We start from the raw sequence: 16,062 nt of genomic DNA on the forward strand, positions 1-16,062 counted from the left end.
AGAACGCGGCGGGCCGCATCCATGACGGGACAGCCAGATCGAGACCTACCGCCCCATCGTGGGCCCTCTGAAAAGCCCAAAGTCCTGCTCGCATGTCCGGACTCCTCAGAGCGGAGCCCGACTTGCTGGCCGATTATAGCGTCGGCCAGCACTGGTCAGTGACGGTCAGTGCCACGTATAGCACAGGCCAGTGCCACGTATCGAAGGGCACTCCTAGATCGTGTGTTGTAAGGTGGCTAAACTGGCACATTTGGTACATAAGTTAGTTAGGTACACATCAGGAAAAGCTTATACAGAAAGGTAAGGTTAGGATACACTTACGTTTGAAGCAATCTTAATTTCAGCGCCTGCGCCCTGCTTAACTTCCTGTCTGGGTGAGGAAAAACTCTCCTCCCCTTAGCGAAATGTTGAGTAATTTCATTGTCAGTGGTCCGTCGATCCCTATTTAAGAATCCTCCAGGTTGACCCGGAGGTCCTACCAATATTCTTTTTGCCACTACTGAAATATCGCCTCTATACTGAGAGCCGGGACCCGCTGCCATAATGTAAATGATCATTTACGCCAACTGGGAAGTGGTTGCCGTAAACAAGAATGCAGAGGCCACGTCTTGGTTAATGAACTACCCCACAGGAAAGAAGTTATGGCACCGTTGCCGATACCACCAGCACAGGTGAGCTGCCGTTTGTGTACCGGTTTGGTTTCAAACGACTACGACGTCAGGGGCGTAGCCAGGGGTGGTGGGTTGGGGGAGTTCAACCTCCTCCCCCCGCGAAAGCTTTCGATTTTACAGGTGTATATGTACACGCACACATACAAACACACGGACGAACATACAAAAAGGATGGTTCAAACTCTCCCCCCCCCCCCCTCTAAAAAATTTCTGGCTACGCCTCTGCACGATGTAATGTTCTAATGCGCACTTGCTTATCCTTGTCTATGAAGAAAGGAGTCCATTTAGGCCCGATGGGGTCAGTGAGATAGCGGTTTCGGTTCACGACACTCAGCTTAAGCAACAGAGGCAATTCTTCAAAATTATGACGGCTGAATGAGAGTTGTCAAGAAGATCATTCTATCTTTTGTAGTGTAATACGAGTTCACTGGAAGCACAGAGTGCCCCAATAACTTGAGGGTATCGGAAAGTATGAAGTAAGTAGTACTCATTTTGTAGTCCTTTTATTGATCAATTTATTGAAATTGGCGCAAGAAGTGTCTATACGATGAAGCGGGTGTTTTACATAACCCTGGGGTTGCTCTAAACAAACCTGGATTAAAACACTTGAGAATAACATCATTAAATCGCGAAACGTTGATCATCAGAATGGTCGCCTATTGAATCTTCAGAAACTATAGGTTTTTGCGTACTTAAGCAGGTGCGCATTGATGGCGTCGTTACCCATGCTCTCGGTCGACGGGCTCGTGCTTATGCATTTTACAGGCGGGTGTTGCCACTAGTCAAGACAAGCGGAGCACCTGGCAAAAATACTTATGATCAGCGCAGTAACTCGACAGAGGGCTACCCCACAATAAACACATCTTTTAAACATTATTATGATTAAATATGTTTGACGCTCTTTACCCTAACATTATGAAACTTTCACATGTGCCACCTTTCTGCTGTCAGGCATCTTTTAGTCATGATTAAAAGTGCATAACTGTCTTAACAGCACTTCTTTTTTTTCTTTCAAGGCATTTTATCTGCTGCTGACGAGTATAGCGATTACGGCAATATATGCGCCCATGGTCATTGGTGAATAGAGAGTATTCAGTAGACTACGCTGCTAGGAAACGCTTTTTGAAATGTACATCCTCGTTCCTTAATAATGCGAAGGGTTGAATTTTGCGAAACGCGTATGACATAAAACTATGCCAGATTTTTAAAAGCAATATATTTCCTTTTCAACAGTATGTAATTGTCTCTATTAGCGGTAAACATATATAGTATATTGACAGTATTCCCTACTGAGACACCAATAGAAATAGTTTAATCAGCGTCACGATTTCTTTTCTGTACTTGTGGTAGACTACTGACGCCGCTCACGAAAAGGGTCAGCCACCATTTGCCCTCCGAAGCGGTGTGGCATCAGCTGCTTCCACGTCTCCACCGTGCGCGCACGTCAGAGGACAAGCAGCTGCGCCAGAGACGCCTATGTCGCAGCCCGCAGCAAAGATGTACAAGGGGCGTCTACCCATAGTGACAGAACCGGTACGTTGTGAGGGCCATGCGGCGGGGCAGGCTATTCTATGTTGCGGTTAACCAGGCTCTGTTGTTACGAACGGGTGGCAGATCAGTGCCTGAGTCATGTGATGCTTGTTTGGTATCCCGTTACTGCGCTGTTAACAGCTGCATAAGACAGGAAACACACAGCAGCAACGTGGTGCACCTTTTTCAAGCCGTGAAGAAGTGCGTACGCTTGAAGCGACGTATAAGGATACTGCAGGAATTGAACAAAACCGTCGGAAAATCCGCGCATCACAGCTTACATCTAGGCAATGACCTCACTCTTGCGTGTGCTCCCAAGACTCGCGAATTTTAGACCACGTGCAAGTAGCTTGCTTCGCTTGTTTAGAAGGCACGTAAGATCACAGTAGATTCTCCAACAAAAAAACGACAGGCCTGTGCGGAAAGCGCAGCACAGTCACAACGAAAGCTCGAAGAGCGGCATTTCTAGAGCCCGTTTTAAACTCTGTTGTGGCTACTAACACAAAACACTAGCAACGTATCCACTACGCCACAAATCATATTTTTGTGAAGTTGGGAAGCACCCACAACGACATTACTCGTCATTCTGCGGAGAAGCCAGGTACCATCTGTGAGGCATTATGTGCAGTTTCTTGATGCGACGGCTGATGACGATGAAGTATTATGACTGTGCCTTTTGTAATGGGTTAGAATCTTTAAATGACCCACTAGTTACGTAATTCGCATTGTGTGACACCCGGTCGTTATGTCACTCTCCCACCACGCTTTATAACATACGCTAACGTGAGAAAGAGATAGAGGGAATTAACTTTATTGAGACCTCGAGGAAGTGGATCACGGGAGCCTTATGGGCTTCCTTGGCAACCAATAGAAGTAGACTTGCGAGGATTAGAATAACTGCCAGTTGGGCGTGTTGGTATAGATTCATGATGGTGAAGCGCTAAAAGAAACGGGGACTTACGAAGTCCCCGTTTCTTTTAGCGCTTCACCATCATGAGACTTGCGAGGAACCCACTACACTATAAATCATCATAATTTTTGTGAAGTAGAGAAGCAGCCACTATGCGATTTTTTGTCATTCTGCGGAGATCCGTGGTACCTGCTAAACACCTGTAAGGCATTATGTGCACTTTATGTGCACATTATGTGTTATTGAGGCTGTGGCTGATGACGATGAAGAATTATGGCAGAGCCCTTTGTAATGGGTTGCAAGCATTCAACAACCTACTCGTTGCGCAATTCGCATTGTGTGACGCCTGGTTACAGAATTCGCGTTGTGTGACGCTTGGTTGTTGTTTTACTCTTCTACCACACTGCATTACATATGTTAATGTGGTTCCTTCCCGATATGAAGCCGGTATAAGGTGTTTTTGCAAAGCAGTTTCAAGCACTGGCATAGCTCTGAAGTACCACACTGGGCTCCCACGCAGAGGCCCCAGGTTCGAACCTCGTCCCATACTGGAAATGTTTTCTTATTTCGTTTTTTTTTACTTATTTCGAGCGATAGTGGGTACGGACACCGGCGGCGGCGGCGGTGGACAACTACGGCGCAAGAACGGCCCTTGTTGTGATCTCATAACAGCTTTCGCTGTAAAACAGTCTGCTTGTGTTGTTCACTTTTAAACAGTACTAGTGACGGTATGCGTTTAACGTTGAGGCAGTAACGCGTTTATTAGAAGATTGCAGCAGCTGAAGCGGTCAGCGGTCCAAGCCGAGCAAGCGCGAGCACCAACAACAACCGTCTTCGTCTTCTTCTTTCGCTGGCGTTCTTGTCTGCGCCCTACCATGTTACAAATCACACTCCCGCGGAAAAGGAGCCATCCTGGCGACCTAAGGAACAGGTACAACTGATGGGTCATAGTGCGGCTTCAGTCGATCGACGTGAACAGTCTCGCGGCCGCGACGACGGCGGTCCGTAGATGATTGGACAGGCTCAATAATATAGTTGACTGGGGATGTTTGACCTAGGACGTGGTAGGGGCCTTCGTACTTAAGCAGTAGCTTTGTGGAAAGGCCAGTAGCAGAGGAGGGAACGCGAAGCCACACCAACGTTCCAGGCGAATATGACGGAGTAGGCAGGTTTACGTGGTGACGGTCCTTCTGGCGCGCTTGGTCTTGGGCGGTTAAAGAACGCGCGAGTTGTCTGCATTCCTCGGCATAATTGGCGACTTCAGATAAAGTCGTGGATTCTGAAGCGTCCGGGCGGTACAGAAGAATGATATCCATAAACGAGGAAGGTTCACGGCCGTAAAGAAGGAAGAATGGAGATAATCCTGTCGTAGACTGAGTGGCGCTATTGTAGGCGTACGTAACAAAGGGTAGTATGCGGTCCCAGTTGGTGTGGTCAGCGGACACGTACATGGACAGCACGTCACCCAGTGTGCGGTTAAAGCGCTCAGTCATTCCGTTGGTTTGCGGATGGTACGCGCTGGTTGTCCGATGCACAACGTTGCATTCACGAAGGAGGGCTTGCACGGCTTCAGAGAGGAACGTACGTCCGCGGTCGCTGAGTAGCTCGCGAGGTGCGCCGTGGCGAAGAACGAGTTTTTGAAGAATGAATAAGCCGACTTCACGTGATGTGGCCTCTGGCAGCGCTGCAGTTTCAGCATAGCGTGTCAGGTGATCAATAGCGACAATCAGCCAGCGGTTCCCGTCAGGTGCGTAGGGAAGGGGGCCATACAGGTCTATGCCGATGCGATCAAAGGGCCGGGAGGGACAAGGCAACGGCTGTAGTGGTCCAGTGACTGTGTGCGCTGGGGTCTTCCGGCGTTGACACTTGGAGCACGAGCGTACGTACTGTCGGACAAAGTGGTACATTCCACGCCAGTAGTACCGCAGCCGGAGGCGTGCATACGTTTTTATTACGCCGGCGTGGCCGCACTGTTGATGCGCGTGAAAGGAGGCGCAGATATCGGCCCGTAGCTGGCGAGGAATCACCAGCAGCCATTTGCGGCCCTCAGATAGGTAGTTGCGGCGGTACAGGAGCCCGTCGCGTACGGTAAAATGTCGAGCTGTGCGTCGCAGCGAACGAGTGGCGGTATGTGGTGATGGCTGAGATAGGAACTCCATGATAGAGACTATCCAAGGGTCCTGGCGCTGCTCAGATGGCATGTCAGCGTATCTAAGTGACGCAGAATCGTAGCTAGAAACAGACGCAGTTCCGTATTCATGGGGAAGAGGAGAGCGGGAAAGAGCGTCGGCATCTGAATGTCGGCGGCCTGACCTGTAGACGACACGGATGTCGTAGTCTTGGAGCCGTAATGCCCAACGAGCTAGACGACCAGATGGGTCTTTGAGTGAGATAACCAGCAGAGGGCGTGGTGATCAGTCACGACATCAAATGGGCGGCCATATACGTAAGGTCGAAATTTCGTGATTGCCCACACGATGGCTAGACATTCCTTTTCTGTGACCGAATAATTCTCTTCAGCTCTGGTGAGAGTGCGGCTGGCGTAAGAAACGACGTACTCGTCGAAGCCAGACTTGCGTTGAGCATGAATAGCGCCAAGGCCGACTCCACTAGCATCCGTGTGGATTTCGGTAGGGGCATCTGGGTCAAAGTGACGAAGAATCGGTGGTGATGTCAGTAGATGACGTAATTTTGCGAATGCGTCGTCGCAAGCGGAAGACCATGCCGTGACCCCTTGGCTGTCAGCAAGTAGGCGCGTTAAAGGAGCCATTATGGATGCGAAATTACGGACGAATCGCCGAAAATACGAGCATAGGCCTATGAAGCTCCGGAGTTCTTTCAGTGTTGACGGCTTGAGAAACTCGGCGACGGCGCGGAGCTTCGCACGGTCGGGTAGAACACCGTCCTTGCTGACAACATGCCCCAAGATGGTGAGCTTCCGGGCGGCAAAATGGCACTTTTTCAAATTCAGTTGGAGCCCAGCATGTGTGAGGCATTCTAGGACACTTGCGAGGCGCAGAATATGGGTATCGAAGTCCTTTGAAAAAACGACGACGTCGTCCAGATAGCAAAGGCACGTCTGCCACTTGAGACCTCGAAGTGTGTTGTCCATAAGACGCTCGAAAGTGGCAGGGGCGTTGCAAAGGCCGAACGGCATCACGTTAAACTCGTACAAGCCGTCGGGAGTCACGAACGCAGTTTTGGGGCGATCAGCTTCATCCATAGGTACCTGCCAGTAACCCGATCGAAGATCCAGCGATGAAAAGAACTCTGCCCCTTGCAAACAGTCGAGAGCGTCGTCGATTCTGGGGAGCGGATAAACATCTTTGCGCGGGATCTTGTTAAGGCGCCTATAATCAACACAGAATCGGATGCTACCGTCCTTCTTTTTAACGAACACAACAGGGGAGGCCCAAGGGCTGTGGGACGGCTGTATGACGCCAGGATTAAGCATATCGGTCACCTGATCGTCAATAACTCGGCGTTCAGCGTGAGAGACCCGGTATGGGCGCTGGCGCAGGGGCGCATGGGTGCCGGTGTCAATATGATGAACGATTGCACATGTTCGGCCCAAAGTGGGTTGCTTGTAGTCGAAAGACGTCCGAAAGCAGTCGAGGAGCTTCAAAAGTTGGGTCCGTTGAGCAACAGGAAGTTCCGAATCAATTGATGGAAGGAAGACGTCCAGGGAGGATGCGTCGGACGTGGTAACGGAATTGACACTGCCGACCTGGAGGCTTGTCGTGCGATCGGGCATTTGACTGGCGCAAACAAAATCAATGTCCTCAAGTCGGCCTATACATTCTCCGCGAAATAATGTGGCGGGGACCGAAAGCAGGTTCGTCACATAAATGGTTGCGCAAGTGTCGACGATCGTGAGAAGAGCGAAGGGAAGAATGAAGTTCTTGCGAGAGGCAAAGTCTGCTGATGGCGTGAACATGGCGCTAGAGAAGGGAGCATAATCGCGGGATACCTGCACAAGAACAGAAGACGAAGGTGGAATGTCCGTGTCCGCGGCTACGAGGACACGAGAAAAAGAAGACTTGCAAGAATCGACTTCGGCGATCGCTGATAATTCTAGCTCGACATGGGCACAGTCAACAACAGCATGATGTGTGGAAAGGAAGTCCCAGCCTAATATGACGTCGTGCGAGCACTGCGAAAAGACAACGAATTCGACCACATAGAAAACGTCCTGAATGAGTAGCCGAGCCGTGCACGTCATAGAAGGCTTTACGTGATCCGCGGTTGCCGCGCGCAGGGAGACGCCAGAAAGCGGAATCGTAATTTTTTTTAACTTGCGACACATTGCTTCACTCAATACAGATACAGCAGCTCCAGTATCGACTAATGCTTGCACGGCAACACCATCAACGTACACAGAAATTTCGTTGGCAGGTAGAGAACGAGGCCTTGTAGAGTTCGACAGCGGCGTAGTTCTTGCCTCCGGAACTGCGATGGTCAGTTTTCCGTTTGGGCGGGTGGTGGTACGAACCATAGGTGAAAGCGAACGTCGCCGCGGGGAGGGCGATCGACGTGGGTTGAAGGCGCGGCGGTTCCATGAAGAGGTGTCTGAAGTAGCGTGTGGAGGCATTGACTGTGGTGGCTCTGGGCGGACGTAGCTGTAGCTGTCATCGATGGTACCTGGACGAGGGACGCGCCGGCGACCTCCAATTTTGAATGGATTATCCAATTTTGAATGGATAATATTGGCTAGCCGACCTAGCGGTATGAGCATGCAATGTAACTAAAACATCAAAGATGATATCCCCGTTCCTGAAAACCGTTTCTTGACTTGGTATCAAGACTGCATCATATAAAGACCGCTTAGATATCACCTCAGATGTTCCCAAGGTAAACTTGAATATAGCCGCAGGAGTAGAAAACAGGCAATAACTTCCAATGTATGAAAAAGTAGCCTGGGAAAATGGTGTAGAGTCAGCACGGTGAAATATGGCTACCCACTTAGTCTGAAATAGGCGGGCTATGCACCGCCAGTAGACGCGATTATGGATACCTTCAGTGTCATCCTTATGAGGCAGCTCTGGACACCAGCGGTAATATTTAAGTGAAATACGACAATACAACATAATAAATCTATATACCACAAGGGTGATAGGCTGCCTCTCTATGCGATGCTAGTCGCGTTAATTCTGAATCGCTATTTAAGCAGCAGCGATGAATACAGATAGAGAAATGGGCCGTTATTACAGTCTTGAATGGTAATAGGCGGCAGCAGGATATGAGCTTTGTGACCCATGCAGAAACAATCGCAATATTCGCATAACTGCAAAGCTGCTTGCTTAGAAAGTTGCCCATGTTGTAGGACTATATATCCACGTCTGTGTCACTAACGGCACCACATTTATTACTATAGATTCAAAGGCTGGCTGCTTATTCTGCCGGCGCGACCTAAATCAGTTAGTTATAGTCTTTGTTGTAGACTCAACTCTGTAAACTCTTTGTGTCGACAGAACACTGGTTTGCTTTCGTAGAACAGTTTTATTGTTGTCTGCCGTCGTAATACGCGCACGTCTGCAATCTCCGTTAACGAAGCGAAGAAGACTGTGTCTGCTCGTCAGGGCATCTACGGAGGAACTCACGAGCAACGCGGCTTGCGCACGTTACCCTACCGAGACAAGGAGAGTGTCTCTTGAACATGATGCCCACCTCCCATATCGGCGTGGCAATATCATAGTAATGTTTGTTTGAACTCATCCAATAATCGAGAGTTTGAGAATTGGGGCCCCAAGGAACTTGGGGACCCAAGAAACTTGTGAGCCTCCTGGGCGCATGCGCAGAACCCAAGCCACTCTTGGTTTCTTGCGCTCGCGTTGAACCAAGGCCCAAAAATCGAAAACTAGTGTGGTTGCCCAAGGCGTCTTGGGTTGCCAGCGACGCAGACGCAGCGCAGGCCACGGCGCCGTACGGCCCGCGCCTCACATAATTTTAACTTAGCCACGTGTGGCGCGCCGTGCGTTTGAGCCAACGCAGCCTGCGTTTGACCCAGCTCTCAAACTCTGCCGATACTCAATACGCAAGAGCAGCCTACCCAACGGCGCTTGGGTACCCAGTGTCTTGGGTCCCGAATTCATAAACTCTCAATAATTCATTCTAAAGAGAAAATAAATTACACCACCTCCCGCTAAAGGGAGCCATGTTTAGATGCGAAGCAGCGGGGAGATGGTGTAATCTTTTTTAGGAGCTGTCTCGCCAGGTTTTTAACCCTTTCGGCCCTGGCGTCGTCAATTGACGACACCGCACAAAAGTTCCCCTAGCACCTCGGGAATGAAAATAAAACTGCTCATTCTTGGGGAAATACTTCTTCAATGATCCCCACTGTGATTGACACCAAAATTGCGACATATTTGCGGAGCTGGGAGCCACAAAGAAGAAAACGCTTGACCGAAGTCATGGGTGACGCCGAGGCGGGTCAGGTGAGACGGCTAAGCGCCGCTTTCGGGACGTCGTACAGAAGCTATTTCAAGGAATATCACAATGAAAAATGAGGCGTGGTTCACATTTTGTGTGATCTAGTGCATAACAGAAATAAAGAAGGCATTTTCCTAATTCCACGACCACTGAGCCCTGATGACCTAATTTGATTCCATGCTAATTAACCAATAAATACTTGCTCCACTGGCTCAATTTTTCGTTTTTGGTCTTCTAAGGTCCTAACTATTAGGAAAGCACGCACAAAAAATGTCTCCGGCGAAAATAAAAAATCCAGGGCTGAAAGGGTTAAAGGGGCCATGACACCCAATTTTTTATCATAATCTGTGTTATGTAGATTAATCCTTGTGCATTCGCAAATAAGCTTGCGAAATTTTAGCGCATTTGGTAGAGAACTTAATTTATAATCGAATATTTTTATAAGCACACGAGTGGCCCGAGAGTCAGGCAACACTGGTGCACTCGCGAGCCGTGACGTTACAAGCAGCTAGGTGTGCAAGCGTCTGCATTGCAACGGACGATGTCCCATCGTCAGCTGCACGTGACATCGAGATATTTTAGCTCTCTTTAGCTTGGCACTGAGATTGAACGATTTGCAGCGGCTGAAACTTTGGTAGAAGACGACGGCTTCGTTCCGTGCTGCACATGACATCACGCGCGCCATCGTAAAATCCCGGTCGCCGGCAGTGGGCGGGGATTACAGCCGGCGACTTCTAGGGCTTGTTTTGCACTGAAATATTCTTTTAGGCCCCACTTTTGAAATCTATATAGGCATAATAGACTCCCTACTTCTAGTTTTCGCTGAAAACCACAAATCTTTGGGCGACCGTGTCATGGCTCCATAAGCTGGGGTGAAGTCCCGCGCCGCAAGCTGCGTCCATCCATGTTTGAAACTTTTTTAGTGCGCAGAAAAGACGAGGATACAGAAAGAAGGTACAGAGCGCTTACTCAGAACTGATTTATTTTTTGAAAGGGATTAAACATATAAGCAGAAATAATCATCATAAAGCATGCGCGGAGCAAGCGATGAGGCATATTAGCAGAATACAGCAAATTAACCACTGTTCAAAAAAGACATTTCTTTATCAGTAAGCGCCACTGATGGTTGACTGATACATGTTTTCCCACACCTACTTATATGAAAATCTTCCGTGACTTCACGTGTAAGTTTATCACTATAAGTGAACAAAATGTCTGTGTCACTGATAACAGGATTACAATGACATGATTTACAATGATTGGGTAAGTGAGAAAATGTTTCTTTACACAGAAAACTTTTATGTTCTTGTACAAAGTTTCAAACATGAATTCATACCAACTTGCCAGCTATCAGTTTTACTGTGTCCATCCCTTCGAAGCGTCGTGGAACGCCTAGAGGAACGCTACGCGCGTCGTGTCTTCCCGCTAGCCTGGCCGTTGATTCTCACATGGCTACCGGGGAGCGCGGTCGACAGGCGCACGAGACGGGGGAGCTTACAGCAGGAGAGAGACGGGGGAGGGGACGCCGACACTGGTGGCGGTGTTGACGTTGGCGCTTATCGCGGCGTTACGCAGGAGAGAATGAGGCGCGCCAGAGGGGGAAGCGTAGGAGAGGAGAGAGAGGAGGAGGGTACGCGCATGGGCAGTGGTGAAGTGGACGCCGCGGGAGAGATTGAGAAAGCCCCCGCCTTAAGCTGCTTCGCATTTAAAACGGGTTAAAATTCTTCCCAGACGCTGCATTGACTTTAATTGTGTAGACAATTTCTGCGGGGCCCGAATCGGCTCTGCTTGTCTAATATAGGTATCGCAGCGCAGCAAGCACGAGAACATGGGTTCCATTCGTGGTAAATATTGCGACGCCCAAAAGAACGATGCACTCACATTTAGGTCATATTGAGGGCGTGCTTTTAGAATTTATTGAGAGCGTCCCATTGTCGAGTGGCCCATAAGCATGTCACTCTTTGATCCAAAAACTGCTGGAAAAAAAACTAAGAAGAATGGGCCCCGTGAGCAGTGTGTCGGAACGAAATGTTTTCCGTTTCGGTTTTAGTTTCGTTCCACCGCAAAAAGTTCCGTTCCGTTTCTGTTCCGGAACGAAACAAAAGTGTTCCGTAACGGTTCGTAACGTTTTTTTTGTATGCGAGAATTTCAGGTTAAGGTAATCATAAAAAACATTGCATTTGTGATGTTGTTACATGTACCACGAATTCCTACCAGCTAGCACAAACCAGTATAGTCTTCAGAGTCATAGTATTTATTTTCTCAAAAGTCAATTACGAATGTTTTGAGCAGGCACAATCAGGGTGTCGGAACGGAACGAAAACCGAAAACGAAAAACGAAAAAAACGATATTTTTGACCGGAACGAAAACGTAACCGAAACTTTATCGATTATTTCGTTCCGGAGTGAAACCGAAATTTTTTCAATCGTTTTTCGGTTCACGAGAAAACTGCGCAGTCTGGAACAACTGAGCTCATGCAATGTGAGCATATCTCAGGGTACAGTATTAACGCGTACCTCAGGCAGCAATTCCAAAGCAAAGATATGTTGAAATTGTGCGAAAAACGAAAACAGTGGCAACCAGAGATGTTTATATTAATGCAAGTGGGCTCTTGAGGGCCTGTCACGCAGGCCAAAGTGGAGAGGGCATTGTCGGCGCTGAAGTTTGTTACAGCGAAGGCTGTTATGAGATCACAACAGCTGATTTTGGCGCCATAGTTGTCCGCTGCCGCCCGTGTCCGTGACCACTATCGCGTGAAGTAAGAAAAAATGAGAAACAAATTTATAGGATCGGATGGGATTTTAACCCGCGCCCCCTGCGTGGCAGTCGAGTCTTCCACCACAGTGCCACGCTGGTGCTTATAACTCCTTCGCAAAAATACTCTATCCAGGCGTCATGTCGGGCAAGGAATCGTGTTAACACATGTAATACAGCGTGGCAGAAGAGTAAAACGACAACCAGCCATCACACAATGCTAATTCCGCAAAGAGTGTGTGGTTTAATGCTTCCCACCCACTGCAAAGTGCTCAGCCATAATTCACCGTCATCAGCCACACCACAAAGCGCACATAATGCCTTACAGATGTGTAGCGGCTACCACGATTCTCCGAAGAATCACGAAAAATGACATAGTGGGAACTTCGGTACTTCAGAAAAATTACGATGATTTATGGCGTATTGGGTACCCTGCCTGTGTACTTGTATCAGCTACCCCAAGAGACTCTACAACGGGCTCTACAATGTCCGCTCTTCCAAATTTCGCTGTGACTGTGCTGCGCATTCCGCGCAGGCGTGGCAATCTTTTCATCAAAACAGCGGTCTCGCACATCACAGAGTGCACTCAGTGACGTGCTGCTTCTGAGATCATGCTCACTCCAATTGACACAAAGCACTGAGCCCACAAAAATCGTGATTGAATTTGGAAAAAATAAATACTATATGACTTTGAAGGGTATACTGGTTTGTGCTAGTTGGTAGGAATTCATCGTACAGTTACTTCCGCTCCTCTGAAGAACGTGTTTTACCCTTGTCCCGCTTTCTTAGGAGGAAGGCAAATAACTACATCACAAATCAAATGTTTTTTTATGATTACTTTAGCTTCAAATTTTTCCATAAAAAAACGTTACGAACCGTTACGGAACATTTTTTTTTCGTTCCGGAACAGAAACGGAACGGAACTTTTTGCGGTGGAACGAAACTAAAACCGAAACGAAAAACATTTCGTTCCGACACCCTGGTGCTTATCACAGTTTCAATGCTTGAAAGCTTTTTATTTCAGCTATCCCCAGCTCATGTTTAGCCGAATTTTCGAGCGTGCTTTGGTTTTTAATCTTGAGGATTCGTAGTGCATTTGCTGCCATCGCCGAGGTCACGAACTCTGCTTCCCATTCAATAGTGGCTGCGGATCATTTTTCTGCCGCAGGCTAGGCACCAAGCTTACGCGACTTCTAGGTCTCCTCTCACCACGTCAGTCTACATCTAAAGACAAAATACATCTGACAAACAAAAATGAACAAATCTGGTACGTCACGTAGAGAACGCCCACGGTGTCCCGAAGTTACATTTTAAAAGATTCGGATTTGGTTGATTCCTTGTTCAAGCTATTTTTGTCTCATTGTATTTTGTGCCCTTTAGTATTCTTCTCCTGTGCTGGGGACGGGGCCTCTTTTGTAAGGGCAGGACAGCGCCAGCACTGCCGCGAATGCAGATTCTGAAGCAGGGCCAAGTAGACTGATGTTTAAAAACTGCAGGCAAAATAATGCCCACCAAGGTAATATGCCTGGATCTATTGCAGCGGAAATATCTCTTCATCTTTCAGAGGGAATTTGCGCAGACACGGTTAAGCCCCGGACCTATTGGAAAGCGAACGAAAGCCGCTTTCTCCTGCGGTCCCTCCTCGCAAGGGCAGTTTTACTGTGAATGCGACGTCAGCTGACGTGGAACGCACGTTTTCTACGGCATCCCTGATAATGACAGCGAAGCGAAATCGGCTGTCAAACACCTCATGTTTGTGAAGCGCAACACATAGGTCGACGGCAATTGTTTTATAGCACTTTTTCTTTCTTTTTTTTAAAGAAACAACCGTTGAAGCAGCCGTCATTCACACTTCCGGTTAATAAAACTAAACGGCGAAGCGCCCGTTTAGCTCATAACCTTTCGTAGCAAAATTTTGAAGAATAAAACCAAAATAAAGCTTCTTTTTGCGCCTTGCACTGCTTGCGACCTTCGTTGCAGCGTTTAAAAATCGCGAGGACACCTAAGCACTTTTTATGACTGGGATAAAACTGGGCTTCCCAAAGAACTAGTGACCGATTGCCGGACGTGTAGTTGTTGTAAAAAGATTGCTTTGAACCGATAAAAATAAATTAAAGGTGGGTGGCCTCTTTTAAGTTCAAAAAGCTGCGGGCGACCGCTGCTGCTCCAGTGCGGGAGATGAGGCGTCACCGAGTCTCGAGCTGAGAGCTGGTCAGCCCGCACTCCCACTGCTGCGGGATGGGATCATTTCACTATTATCGTTATCCTTTTTTCCTTGCATCTTTTCTTTGCTCGGTTGCTACGATTCGGCATATACCCGTGTCCGCATCGCCAAGCAATGAGGGCATTGGGAAGGAACGTATTTTGCTACACCCTTCATTGCTACTACTGTAATATCATGCTCAATTTAGTCATGTAGGCCAGAGTACATATTTTTTCGAAGTCGAAGGCCACAACGCATTCTCTAGGTCACCTTTAGTTAGTCAGAGCCAAGGGTAGGCTTGATGTAAAAGTGCGAACGATCTGCCAATTTGTAAAAGGGAAACCGAGGCATAAGTTAGTGTACAAACAAATGCATTATCCCAGTAGATACTGAAGTGAGAAACAAATTATCCCTGCGAGTTGGTTCCCATTGATACCGCCCCCCTCCCCCCACGAAAGTGGCGAATGCTCTATACACACCGTGGTCTTTATCTCACGAGCAGTGTAGTACCTGGCTCACGTAAATAACCTTTGCGACAAGGAAGACATTGCATACCTACGCACAGGCGAACACATAAAGTTTACGAGAACGGAAATCTGGGCGAGTTTGCTTCCTTGTGTCCCCGTAATGTTCGCGCTACATGCTCTACAATGAACACATAAAGTTCTCACCCCATCCATCCTTGCCAGGCGCACTTGACAAGCGTGAGTGCTGACGAGCAGTGCGGCCCCGTGTTCCGTATTCGATGCAAAGGCACAACGTGCCCGAGCGGTGCATTGTTCCAATACCAGCAGATCTAGAGGGCTTTGTTCCCCATTAACCAACTCTTAGGTTTCTCAATATTCACGACCGCTCCAGACGCGTGGCAAAACTGCTTAGTCTTCCTGAACACTACTTTTGTCAGCATAAAAATACGCTATGTCGTCATTTTAACATTGACACATTTTAGGCTTAAACATCAAGCTACTATATCCCTCGACCTTGGTAACGTGCTTCGCGTACTTTTGCTGTTCTTAATGCATGTGATGACATCGGATTTATGTGGCATTCATTCTGAACCAGGGTGTCGGAACGGAACGAAAACCGAAAACGAAAAAACGAAGACGTAACCGAAACTTTATCTATTATTTCGTTCCGCACTGAAACCGAAATTTTTTCAATCGTTTTTCGGTTCACGAGAAAACTTCGCCATCCGGAACAACTGCGCTCATGCAATGTGAGCATATCTCAGGGTAAAGTATTAACGCGTACCTTAGGAAGGAATTCCAAAGCAAAGATATGTTGAAATTGTGCGAAAAACGAAAACAGTGGCAGCCAGAAATATTTATATTAACACAAGTGGACTTTTGCGCGCCTGTCAAGCAGGCCAAAGTAAAGAGGGCATTGTAGGCGCTGAAGTTTGTTACGGCGAAAACTTCTATGAGATCACAACAACTGATTTTGGCGCCATAGTGGTCCGCCGCCGCCGCGGTGTCCGTGACCGCTATCGCGTGAAATAAGGCAAAAATGAAATCAAAAAAATTTCTAGGATCGGATGGGATTTTAACCCGCGCCCTCTGCGTGG

The sequence above is a fragment of the Rhipicephalus sanguineus genome, chromosome 4 (assembly GCF_013339695.2).
Source record: "Rhipicephalus sanguineus isolate Rsan-2018 chromosome 4, BIME_Rsan_1.4, whole genome shotgun sequence".
Lineage (NCBI taxonomy): Eukaryota > Metazoa > Arthropoda > Arachnida > Ixodida > Ixodidae > Rhipicephalus > Rhipicephalus sanguineus.